Source organism: Poromitra crassiceps (genome assembly GCF_964638095.1).
Source record: "Poromitra crassiceps genome assembly, chromosome: 27".
Classification (NCBI taxonomy): Eukaryota; Metazoa; Chordata; class Actinopteri; order Beryciformes; family Melamphaidae; genus Poromitra; species Poromitra crassiceps.
Window position 1 is genome coordinate 18073731 of NC_139650.1, and position 12359 is coordinate 18086089.

A 12359-nucleotide genomic window follows, 5' to 3' on the forward strand; every position below is an offset into this window, starting at 1 on the left:
ATTATATAAAAAAATATATATATATATATATTTTTAGTTTTTAACCTGTATTTTATGCACACCTGGGGTTAAAAAAGGGTTAGGGTAGATGTATGGATGTAGTGAGCATAGTTCTGACCTAACCAAATCTAACTGACATCACTGTGAACGCAAAACAAAGAAAACTTCTGATATAATATGATTGTTTTAATAAAGTGTATCACTCAATTATAGTCAATACAAAAATAAAGGCTTTTATATAACGGAAAGCCAAGCTGCTTAGTCTGCAGATAAAACACAATGACAAAAGGCATAGTAATTTAGACTTGTCATACTGATCTGTTAAAATTTTGCATGGGTTCCAGTTCTCAGTGAGTTGTAGCCTGGGCCCAATGAATGGGGCAGGCACTATATAAACCATCTGTGTCGTTTCACTTTTTACTGAAAAATGCTGCCACCAGATTAAAGAAAAGAACCCTATGTTGACTGACTGATGCTTTTTATGTAGCCTAATGTGCGCGCGACTGCGCCTTTGTTTTCATTATTGACTGTTAGATGGCTCTGTCCAGCACTATGGTCCAGCAGCTAACGCTAACTAGCGCGGTTAGCTTAACGTTAGCGAGTGGTTGCGAGTTAAATACACAATCCCTGGATGTTTCATTTCGGGTAAAGGGGTTTCCATTAGTTTCTATAAGTTTACGCCAGCTCTGTGTATTAAGTGCTTTTGCGGGGCTGTTTGATCACAAGCCACAGACTGTAAATGTCACAAGCATTTTGTCTGCCAAGCGGACGAGTCTGCAGGGTAGGCCGCACGACGAGCTAATGCTAACAAAACTCGCTAACAATAACAACAAACATATCCGCTGCATCATCGCCAGCTTTGGTTTAACGTAATGCCAGCTTATTGGTTTCCCCTCCTCTCGGAACCTGTGTGGGACATGGATTGCAAATTACAGTAGCTTGATAATTCTGAAACTGCAGCATACTGGCAGCAGCCATGTTTGCGTCGCAGCTGTGATGTCACGAATGTGCGACAACAAAAGCTCCGCTTCCGAGGCAAAAAATAAAGCAGGATTATTATCGGATAATTTATCGGAAAAAGGCCATTATCGGAATAATAAATAATAACGCAAATGGCCATATTGGCCGATAATTTATCGGTCCGATAATTATCGTGCATCCCTAGTTACCAGGACAAGTACGGTGGAAACAACTCGAGTTCTTATGAAGTTTATTGCACACTCTCATACACAGTAAACATTCACACAGCTACGCTACGCTAGCTGTGACTCTAGGTAGGTTGTAAACCTGAGAGAAAAACCACAAAACGTCAGTGACGAAAATCCCACCCTGCTTAGGAAGCTATTAAACTGGACACACTGTAAACACAAATAAGTTGAGAATACTTCAAGCTTTTGTGGAAACTGATTACATAATCTTTTAAGTTAACTGAACTGCATAACTGTATTGCATAACTCTGAAACTGCTAATACAGCGTATATTTCTTTCTGAATTTAACTACAGCCTCAACATACAGTAAGTAGCCAATGCTAAGCTATCCCTTTAGAGATATCTGTCACTGACACATGCACTTGGAATCAGGCATAATAAATAAATGAAAATGTGAGGTTGACTTTCCAGAATTGTAACAAGTGACCACAATACAAACCAAAACTCAGTTCAGTTAAATATCCTATTTAAATGCATGGGGCTGCAGTAGATAGAAACGGTGTATAGTCGAGTTGAGGTATGCGGAAATGAGGGGATCTTGGCTGAGTTGAGAATCTGAATACTGGTCTCTTGACTAACTTCCTTTTCTGTGACGAGTGCTCTGCTCATCCCCTGCCACCTGTTTGTGAATGTCAACAGGAAGAAGTAGTGCTGTTTGAACAGCTCGCTGTCCTAAAGGTGCTGTGGAACATTTGTTATGCTATCGTGACATCTCTCGGCCCAACATGGCCGAGAGACATTCATGAAAGGGAGACGGAGCTCAGCAGCAATTTCATCCAGAAATGTTTAGATTTGAATAATAGATTGATCTTCACTGCAGGTAGAATGACCACCAATGAAGCTCTAATTACATCAGGGGTGGACAACTGGCGGCCCGCAGGCCGCGAGCGCCCCCTGTGTGGCCCGTGCTGGAATTGCAACAACAAAAAATAAAAAAAATGACAGTGTACCTGAACGCAACATACAAGATACCCGCTGAATAAGTGTCCAAATGTTCATGTCATTCTGGCCAATACTCCACTTCTGTTAGAACATTTCAGTCTGGAATATGGAATATCTTTCAATAATCTTTATGACTAAAAAAGGCTAAAAGTAATCTCATGTGTAATAAATGACTGTTCTACATTGAAGTAAAAATTTAAATAATTAACTCGTTGGTTTTGGATTTATTTAGCTTCAAGAGTGCATTTTTGTTCGCGTGTGACCCTCAACAGGCTTTGAGAATCCCAGGCCACTTACTGATACTTATGCTTAAATTAACCCACTCATATTCTGGTTTATTTCAAGAAAAACATTTCGGGGATAGTGGAAATTCAAATTTTTCTGGTAACTTTAAAATCTAGCAGCCATATTGGCAGGTGGTCAAAAAAGTTAATTTCAAGCCCTGCGGGGAGAGCAGGTGGTGACATAGGAGTGAATGAGAAAAGGATCAAATATTGGATAATGACATCACTGAATAATGACATCACAACTGTTAATTTACAATGAGTTATTCCTCTAAACCTGGCTTCAAATGCCCCAAATTTTTTGCACCAGCGCCGTTCGGCCCCCAGCCCTCAGCAAAATCTGGCCGTCTGGTAGCGACTAGCGAGGACATTTTTTTGTGGCCCTCTCTATCATCAAAGTTGCCCATCCCTGAATTACACGAACACTCTCACTATTCAACCCTTCATTGACTTGCCTGTGGATCTTTGCAATCCTGTCGCCCCAGCCCCCCCCCCCCCCCACACACACACATTGTGTAATGCTAAATAGCTACAGAGCTACATTAGAGTACAGATCAATAGCATTAAGAATGACTAATTAAACCAATAATTTCCAGCTGACTTTTTGCACTAAGTAGTTCTCGGCATCACTTTAGCTAACATGCCTTCGACCCAACTGCTCTAAATGGCTTCAACCTACAGTTCCGCCTCGCCTTGAGGTCCTAAATGATTCCCTCCAGCTGAACAGTAGACAGACAGTGTACTGTAACAAAATCAAAACAGAATTTGATATACTTGTAGCATCTCTTAAAATTGGACGACCTCTCTTTGCTGCAGGTGTATCACTACATTACACACCTGGTCAGGTTACACACCTGGTCGTGTTTTGTTCATGCTTATAGGCCAGTAGAGATCATTTCTGCAGGTGAAAACATGAGGTCGTGAGTTGTTGTTTTTTGTCAACAGTAAGAAACACGTAATAATTAGCTACCGCATCCCAATGTCCTGCTATAGAGACACTGCATGAAATAGGCCACGCCCATCACGGGGGAAAGCGCTCCATTCACTCCCATACACCTAAGCTAAAAGCTGTTGTATGGTGGGGCTGTGCAGACAACAAATGTAAAAAATCGCCAATTAAAGCTTTTCTGTACTCCCGAGCAAAAATAGGAACCATTGAGAATTGACCAGAAGAAAATTGTGGATCCAGCTGTCAGTGAAGTAAGTTGGAGTGTTCATCTTCCGTATATATGATCTTTGTGTGCAACACGCGACCATGCACGCGACATAGGAGAACGCCAGGATGGGGGGGGGGGGGGGTTGGGGGGGGGCGGTGAGTTTCTGTTTCTCCCCGTTTTGGCCGTGGTTTCTGAATGACGACGCGCTCCGCATCTATGTTGAGGCATTTTGATATTCATGAATATGCTCACTCACTGTGGCATTACAACTATAATGACGTATTCTTAATCCTTTTATTATCAGTTGCCTCTCTCATTGCTTTAAGGCTGCATCCATGATTTTGCTACAGTAAGTACGGTGTTGAACTATAAGCCACAAAGCACATCACCAAATCACTAAGCAGCTATTTGTGATCATACATGCTGGATTTGTATTTGCATTTCAGCTTCCTTAAACAATGAATCATGGCAGTCAGTTGGCCCTCTGAGGCCCTCCTAGTGTGATCCTCCATTAGACTGAACAGTTTAGTTGGGTTTATTTGGCTTTATAGGCTGCGTCATCTTAAATCTGCAAGATTCAGCTCTGCTAACAATGAGAATAACAACATTGTTTTGTTGGAAGTAGCTGACTTGTTAGCCCAGCCAGAGTGAGATGATGAGACATCACCAATATGTAGAATGCAGTTTTGCAGCTGAGACCAGCAGCTCTTGTCGGCCGCTCCACATAAAGGCCTTCACCTTCACCGGCCTTTGGCGGCCACAGTTTTTGCCTCAGGAGGCTGAAATTTGGCATGGAGGTCAAGTGTGTGTCTGCACACTGGTCATATTTCCTAAATCCAGAGTGGCATAGGTGCAGAGTAGGGTGGGCTGCCCCTGCCATCCTGGATTTCAGAAATTCACATAATTATGTGGATGTAACTAATGTGAATTTGCGCTTGTTTTCTTTTTTTGCATGTGTAAACGATCCTTGACCAGTATCATACAATCAAACACATCTATGATCATTTGTAACAGCCCATGCCCAGCCCACCCAACCAGCCATTCACTTTTGGATCTGACTGTACAGCATGTTGTTTTAGAGACATATAAAAAATGTGAGCTAATTAGCATAATATTGATTTTGCAATATGCCAAACGTAGGATAATCCAGCACAATAATCCATGTAAAAAAGAATCTGACCAGATCACATACTACAAATCATCATCAACAGCTGATCTTTAATCCGTTATCCGACGCTCTTCTCTGTATTAAAAACAAACTTGCTCTATTGTAGTGTGATTTCCTTATAGAAACATACAGACAATTTACACACACACACACACACACACACACACACACACACACACACGCATGCACACACACACACACACACACACACACACACACACACACACACACACACACACACACACACACACACAGGAAGCTTTGTTACAAAACTGATAGGCAGCACACACACACTCCCATCATTCAAACCAATGTGTATTAGCTCTGAAAGGACCATGTGTCAGCCATGGATACCATCAACAGACAGTAATGGTGGCCTGACAAAATGTTTCCTTTCTAAAACTGAAGAGCTATAAACAACGCTTCATGCTAATGGATCAAACGTGGGGCTACAAGTATCTGCTTGATGGTTGGAGCTCTGCTTCTGTCATTACAGCCTTTCTTTCTTCTATAAAGCAACATCAAATGCCAGATTGTTTTTCAACTCGCTTATGGCAAATGTCCAAATGTTGATTCCAAATGGATCATAACAAAAGGACTGTGTGGGCACAAAGATGGTGAAGAAAATTGGCAACAAAAATGTTCATCTTATCAAATAATCTATCTTGTAATTATATACGGTATAAAATGTTCATCTTATCAAATAATCTATCTTGTAATTATATATATATATATATATATATATATATATATATATATATATATATATATATATATATATATATATATATATATATATATTAGGGATGCACCGATCGATCGGCACGTGACCGGAAATGGCCGATTTCCACGTGATCGGCCTCGACCGGTGATCTGCGCCAGTCACTCTAAATAGCCGATTCTGTGAGCCGATTTTCACGTGACGACGTGCGCGCCCCCGAAAGCAGCGAGACCGAGACGAATGAGTTGCAGCCAAAACAAAAGCAGCCACTACACACATACCACAGCATGTCTTCGTCGGTGTGGACATTTTTCACCATCAGTGAAGACGATACAAAGCTTGCAGTTTGTCACACATGCAAGTCAAAAATATACGCGGAGGGGCAGGGTAGGTTGGAGTCCACTCTAGTCTGAGCTGCTCGCTTCACCTCACCGCAGTCACCTGGCCCCTCTTCCCCGACCAGCTGCAGTCCACATCACCGCTGCCTGCTGCTATCTGTCAGTCACGTTGTAACGTGGATACAGGAGAGGACTATTTGTTTCGTATTGCGAATAGAACGACGAACATAATAATAAAACGCATCGGACCAGTGTGCAAGGTTTTCTGTGCGAGATGATTTTTTTTTCGAATGGCGAATTAAAAAAAACTGACTCTGTGAGTCAACTCAAACTCATTTCCTCATCTAACTACTCAATAACTGCCAAATCCACAACTGCATGGCTTCGAAGGTCTCTGGGCTCCAGACCTATTAGGCTATAAACTCCTTGTCCATGGATAACATTTTGACATTTATTTATTTTATTTTATTAGTTCATTTGGCAGGGACATATACAAAAAAAACATTAAACACCATAGGGGAAGATATGCTTTGTAACAGATTTAGCCATAGGCTACTTTCCATCTGGAGCCCCTGTTCTGTTGCACCTTTTTTCTTTTGGAAAAGTAAATGCATGATAGCTGTGGGATATACTGGAATTAATTGTTTTATATTCCATGTATTTACACAAAAAAGAAAAGCTCTTTCCAGTAACCTGGAACACTTTTATTTTGAGATGTTTTTGAGTGAGATCCTCCTACCTCATGCAAATGATAAGAAATGTGACATGAATGTTAATTTTCTATTAAAGCAAAGTAAAAAAAAAAGAAAAAAACGTAAAAAAATAACCCGTCAATTATTGTTCTTAGAAAGAAAATCGGAATCGGCCAAAATCGGTATCGGCAAGTCAGACTATTCAAAAATCGGAAATCGGAATCGGCCAAGAAAATGTCAATCGGTGCATCTCTAATATATATATATTTTATGTATTAGAGAGAAAACATGTTCACTGGGGGAACTTCGAGAAGGTAGTCTGAAAACTACTTCCCCAATTGTGTTCACCACAGTCAGGTTTTTCTTAACCCCGCCTGTTAATTGTGGGTGAGAGATCTTCACAATTTAAAGATCGCTGTCTCTCATCCTGTCACTAACTGTAGACTAAAGGTGCATTCACACCGAGATATTTATTTTTCGCTCTGTCGCTCAAGTCAACCCTTTGGAATCGCTCTGTCGCTCTGTTTAAATCGCTCATCAACAGGCACACGAAATGACGGACATGTGGGGGATATAACGTTACGCAATGTCATGATATTTGTCCACTACGAGCCACCGTCATTGTTTACCAGCTAAAGCCCATCAGCGTGCTCCTAATGCGAGCTCCATACCGGTAGGACAGACTTCACTTCATGTCAGCTGTCAATGTGGTTTGTTGCCACACAATAAACCAGCGGTTTGTTCCAAGCCAGTGGGATCCTTGGCTCTCACACGGCAGCCAATCAGCGTTGAGCGGCGAGCGACTGATGCCAGCGTATTTTCGCTCGAGTTGGGATATTTCATCTCGAGCGACGAGCGTATTTTCTCCCTATCGCTCTGTCTCTGTCGCTCGGACGCCCAGCGATTTTTCTCCCAGGCGAATATACGCTCAATCGCTCGTTCATTGACTTTGTATGTAAACTCGACACCAGCGAAAAACTTTAATAGGTCGGTGTGAACGCACCTTAAGAGTGAGAGATCTTCACAAGATATATATATCCCCCCCCCCCCCTCCCAACAAGACAAATTGACTGGGCACCTGCCCAATGCGTTATATGGATAATCTGGCTCACAGTCTTGGGGGGGCTTTATGCATCCAGGCCCAGGGGCCCGTCGGGTCATAATCCACCTGTATGTACAGTCAACCTAGTGACATCATCTATCAGCACCCTAGTTAGTGAAAAGCTGAAATGTTCGTCTTTCTAACAAATCTATGTGAATTTCAGAATTTTCTGAAAGCAGTGTCCTGTCTTGTCGCGTCCTGTAGATGAACTAGTGTCATGATCAAATGTTTCATGTCTGTGATGGGATTTTCACACTTTATCACACTTTTTACTTTATATTGTGATAGCATTTTATATTATGTTGGCATTTTAATATGATCATATACGTTAAGTCTTAAATATGCCCTCTCTGTTATTTGTCTCTCAGATAAGGTGTTAAGGCATTTGATGCCATTACCGTGGAACTTGCAGTTCGACAGTTAAGCTTTACCAAGATGAGAGCTTCCGGTTGATTGATCATCTAAATATTTCCATCACAATGCCCTCTTGAAAGATGTGACGTGTTGCATTCTGAGATACTTATCTATCTGTTGACCGAAGTTCTGTGGGTGTGAGATGAGCAGTTTCAGAAAGACACCATAAGCATCTTTGACTTACGCAACTTACAGTGTGAGTTGCATATCGGTAAGTGACATAGTCAGTTTGTTCAGCCATATAACCACCCGCAATGCTGCAGCGACCAGAAAAAAAGTAGCTTGTTATCCTACTTCACACAAGAGTAGTCGGGGAACCTACAGTAACGTGAAGAGTGAGTCTATTGCGTTCTGTAATTGCACATTTTGGCTACATTAGATAAGTGCTGATATATAAGTAGGTGTTTTTTACCCCATTTTCTTCTTATAGCGTGGAGTCTGTGAACAAAGGACTCTGAGGCTCTGACGCACACGTCCATCCACCAGAGTGAACGGGTAGGCTGCCTTTACTGGTCTTCTTCTAACATGTAATATAGCGAATATTAAACATCTTAACATGCATAGATAACCATTTTACACAGACATGTGGTGAAGGCAAATCCACCTAAACTCAGTTCGTCCAACTTTTTACTGTAGTATCTCAAAGGCTGCCACCTTTTAAGGTTCACTTTAACTTATATGGTGATCAGTTAATGAAACAGATGTAAGACCCATCTTAATAGCCTCTTAATTAAAAAAAACATCAACAAGCCTTTTTTGCCTAGGCTAGTTTTCTCCTATTTTGGTCGTTAATTCCCAGATGAATCTCAGTTTGATAGTCATATTATATTAGTTTATATTGTTTTTTTATCCATTGCTAATGACCTTATCAAGTGAATACCACGGTTTCAATGTATCGCGGCATTGCGGACCTTTATGTGGCATAAAAAATGCCAATGAACAAAATGTATTTTATTTTCTAACAGTTTGCTGAATTGTGGACTGAGAAAAAATAAAGTCATGTTAATGTAACCTCCAACTGTAATGACAGTTAACTGGCAAGTATGTGTGTGCTTTGGTAATATAGTACTGTTCTTACTTATAAATGTAAACGATTTAGTTAATCTAATTAATTTGATGTAAAACTAAAACATAACAATCAAATACACGCTTCTCTTTTGTAATGGGTGAACACTGGACACAAATAATGATTGTTTCCTCACACATACACCCCCACTCTGTCTCACACAGGATACAGCCCTGTCCCTGTTACTGACGCTCTCTCTCTCTCTCTCTCTCTCTCTCTCTCACACACACACACACACACACACACACACACAAAGTTTGTGCATAATTTTCCACTGCCAGTTTGGAGGAGTCTTTCGTCATTATCTAATGTTACTTCTCTTCAGTGCAATACGTTTTGATAACGACCTGCTGTACAGCGACGTTCGCTCAGTCAACTAACGTGTCGTTAACGTTAGTTAGAGAAGGATAGCTGGTGTTAGCTAGCTAATTAGCCATGTTAGCTGCCTCAGTAGGTAACGTTAGCCTAGACTAGAGAGGGTATTTATCTGACGTTTGTTAGCTACTCCTCAAACCTGCGGGTGGAAATGGTTTATGCGATGCGATGTATGTTGAAGCAAGACGATGTATGTTGAAAACGTTTTAATGTACCTTGAATTTGACAAATAACGACGGGTCGTGCTCACGCAGATCTAAGCCCTGGCCATCCTAGCCTCAACGCGAGACTCATCAGTCATTCGGATGAGTCTCGCGTTGAGGCTATGGCCATCTGTATTTTTACAATAGCCGAAATATTCCCATACAGCCGAGTGCCGACGTCGTCTTTTTAGATGGGGGGAAAGTTCAGGGGGGTCCTTGCGTTCTCCTGCTTTATCACACACACGGTTGTAAACACAGTCAGGGACAGCTCCTCACAGCTCCTCACTACTGTGCGTCTAGGTAGGGATGCAGCCAGGGGGAGGAGCCACGTAAGCTGCACTCTGCAAAGCGACCTGGGCACGTTGTTTTGGGGAAACAGCTGATACCGTGGAGAAGGTATGACGGCAAATCTTGGTGGTTTTGATACCGTGACTTTTTCAAACCGCGGTATACCTTCAAACCGGAAACCACTGCATCCCTAGTGTGCATGTAGCCAAACCTGGCTCAAAAATTTACAATTCAGAAAAACCTGTGAAACCGCATAATCATTTTCACCACAGACTGATTTGAAATTGTATTCTTATTTTATTCTATGTGTCAAGAATGTTAATAAGAAAACATATTCTTATAATGTAATTTTAATATTTGTCTTTTTGACTTTATGTTGGTGTATAGGCTACAAGATATAAACAACATAATTACTCACCAATGAATGTGTCCGCTATCACTCTTGCCAATGTTGCTCAATTCATGTTACATCATACTGTGATTGTGAAGAACAGATTTATTTTAAATGCCTTTTAGGAAATTAACTGTAGTGGAGCTATACAGTGGCTCAGTGGTTAGCACTGTTGCCTCACAGCAAGAAGGTCCCGGGTTCGAGCCCCGGTCCAATTTCCTCCTACCATCAAAAGACATGTATGTTAGGGTTAAGACTCCTATCAGGGCCCTTGACCAAGGCAATGGTAAAATAACTGGAGCTGGTACCCGGGCGCTGCACTGCAGCTGCCCACCACTGCTCCTAGGAAGGTTCCTAGTAGGGGATGGGTCAAATGCAGAGGTTGAATTTCCCCATGGGGATAAATAAAGGATAACTTAACTTAACTTACCAAATCATTTCAAATATTGGAAAATACTTTAGATAATGCTCGATTAAAAATAATTTCATATTGTAAAACAAGACTATGTGTCGCAACGCGTAGGCGTAAAGCCACTTAATTAAAGGCTTTTTAAAAATCCTGCAAACAGTGTGCCTTGGTAGTTTTTTGGTTCCGACTCTTCACCAAGTTGAATTTACTATTAAGTAAGATAAAGACATATTTTTTTTTCATGTTGCTATTTCAGGTACAGGTCACGAGACAATGATGGAGAATATGTCCACTACTCCTTTCTCCCAGGAAAATGCAACAGAGTATGAGTATGATGACTACTACTACGGGTTGGATGACCTGCCTGCTGAACTCAAACAGTCTCTCAACATCATGTCTATCATCGTTTACTGCCTGGCCTTTGTGCTTGGGGTGCTGGGAAACGGAGTGGTGATCTGGGCGACAGGATTCAAAATGAAGAAAACGGTTAACACCATTTGGTTCCTTAATCTGGCGGTGGCTGACTTCCTCTTCGTAGCGTTCCTCCCCCTGAGAGTGACCTACACTGCTATGGACTTCCACTGGCCCTTCGGCAAATTCATGTGTAAGTTTAACAGTCTTGTACACTTTCTGAACATGTTTGCCAGCATCTACACCCTGGTGGTCATCAGTGCAGACAGATGTGTGTCTGTGGTGTGGCCCGTCTGGGCCCAGAACCACCGGAGTGTACGCAAGGCGTCTGCTGTGAGTCTGTGTGTCTGGATACTGGCTCTGGTTCTCAGCACTCCCTACTTCGTCTACTTCGTCTTCAGGGACACCTTTAGCGAAGAGGGCTTTGTTCAATGCTACAACTATGCCTTTTCCGATGACTACGAAACACCGGCCATAGTTCAGCTGGGGCAGTTTCGTCATCGGGCCATGATCATTACCCGCTTCATTCTGGGATTTGCGGTGCCCTTCACTATCATCGTCTCCTGTTATGCTGTGGTCATCCATCGTCTGAGGAGGAAGCGTTCCCTGGCCAGCAAGTTAGGCCGCCCCTTCAAAATCATTGCTGCCGTCATCACCTCTTTCTTCCTGTGCTGGGCTCCCTTTAACATCATGGCTCTGATTCAGCTGGTGAACTACACGGCTCCTGAGTCTGAGTTCAGTGAAACTTTAGAGCATGTCACCACCATTGGCATGCCTATAGCCACCAGTGTGGCCTTAACTCTCAACAGCTGCCTGAACCCTTTCCTGTATGTTTTCATGGGCCAGGATTTCAAGGATACAGTTCGCAGATCCATCCTGAAGGTGCTGGAGACTGCCTTCCAGGAAGAGCTACACAAGCAAGGAGAAGTCTTGTTCTGATGCTGAGGTGTAGGGCTGTCTATGACACAAACAACTGTAAATAGCCAAATATATATTTTTATTTTATTCTTAGCTATTTTTGATATTGTTTCATAATTAAAGGAGAACCTCACCGACACCCAATGCTGCTTTATTTTGCATCGCACACATCTCCAAAAACTGTAAACAGTTTTGCAGTCATTTATTTAGTTTGACAGTTATTGAGAGTTGATTTGAGAGTTGGTTTGGAGTTGATTTGAGATTTCATTTC

At 41.9% G+C, this 12359-nt stretch overlaps 1 pseudogene across 1 annotated transcript; it reads left to right on the forward strand.

Annotated features, from left to right (window-relative positions):
* Nucleotides 1–11032: 11032 nt before the first annotated feature.
* Nucleotides 11033–12109, forward strand: LOC310799075 (chemerin-like receptor 1 pseudogene; annotated as a pseudogene). Its single transcript has one exon. The product of its transcript is annotated as a chemerin-like receptor 1 pseudogene (transcript).
* Nucleotides 12110–12359: the final 250 nt, after the last annotated feature.